This window comes from Myotis davidii, unplaced genomic scaffold, assembly GCF_000327345.1.
Source record: "Myotis davidii unplaced genomic scaffold, ASM32734v1 scaffold539, whole genome shotgun sequence".
Classification (NCBI taxonomy): Eukaryota; Metazoa; Chordata; class Mammalia; order Chiroptera; family Vespertilionidae; genus Myotis; species Myotis davidii.
In genome coordinates this window covers 755713-757012 of record NW_006290028.1, presented here as the reverse complement: position 1 = coordinate 757012, position 1300 = coordinate 755713, and positions in this window count along the sequence as shown.

The window sequence follows — 1300 nt, the reverse complement described above, 5'->3', positions numbered from 1 at the left end:
GGAAAAATAAAAAAGTTTGAAAGGTCACTGGTTCAGATGGATATAAGGAGAATTTGGAAAAACAACAACAACAATATCCCCCAAAGTTTAGCTTCATTGGGGGTAAGACAACAGAAATGTTTGATGGGATTTGTTTTAGAGGGAAGATTTTGTCCCAACAGATTGATGCTAATACAAAACAGGACCCTCTGAGGGGAAATGCCAGTTTTGTGGAAGAGTGAAGAGGAGAGAAAAGGAGAGTGCAGCTTGTTGAGCTGGAGGTTTTTTTGTTTTTGTTTTGTTTTGTCTTGTCTTGCTGGCGGGAGAAGGAGAGTTCAAGGGGGAAATCAGAAATAGGAAGAATAGCTCTAGGAAGTGGGGTGAGGGTTAGGAAACAACTCAGGGACAAAGTTAGGCCCAGGGGCCCGGAGAACCTTGGAAAGGTGGGAGCTACAAATTCCGTGGTGCGGACCTTCATAGAGTGGGAGAAAAAATGGGTGTGGAGCTGAGTGTAGGAGGCCTGGAGAGGGGAGTTAAAGAGAAAACTCAGCTGAAGGAATTCTGGATAGGCAAACCCAGCCCAAAGATTAGCTAGCCCGAGGATCGCCAAAAACAGCGGACCTGGGTGTCTGGGTCCCCGGGTTCTGCTGCGCCGCTCTCACTGCCCCGGGGCTTGGCAAGACCGACCTTCCCAAGTGGCCCTGACGAGAGGGGCGTATTAGAGAGAGAAAAAACCCGCAGCGATAGGACGGGGTGGGAATGAGTAAAACCCGTGACACAATTAGAGTCTGGAGTTGTCAGGCAGGAAAAAGTATCCTGCAAAAGTTAGGTATCGATGGGCGGAGGTCCTGACCACCTCACTGGGCCTTCTGCTCCCCTCCGGGCTTAGGCACCAAATCAGACCGCCCTCCCCGTCCTGGGGCCTCTCGGGACCCCGCTCGGGCGCAGATCGCTGCGTTCTGCTCTCAGAGATGGGTTCCTGGGATGAGGATGGTTTCGCAGGCGGCACCGAGGCAGGGGGATAGCCTCTGGAACTGACTCAGAGAGAACACAGGACTCCACCCGCGCCACGGCCCCTGAAGGCCCAAGCAGGCCCGCTCCGAGTTTCCTCCGCGGCTTCCTCTGGGTCCCCCGGTCCCCGCCAGAGCCCGGGACCGAATACTGGTGTCACCGTCCCACAGACCTAGACCCCTCCCCTCTGCAACACGCGCGGCCTCTACCTTCGGGCCCCTCGAGCAGCACATGCCCTGAGGCCAGCACGGTCCGGGCCTCGTCCACCGGGGCGCAGACCCGGCCGCGTCCTCTGCCCTCCCGGCGGCCC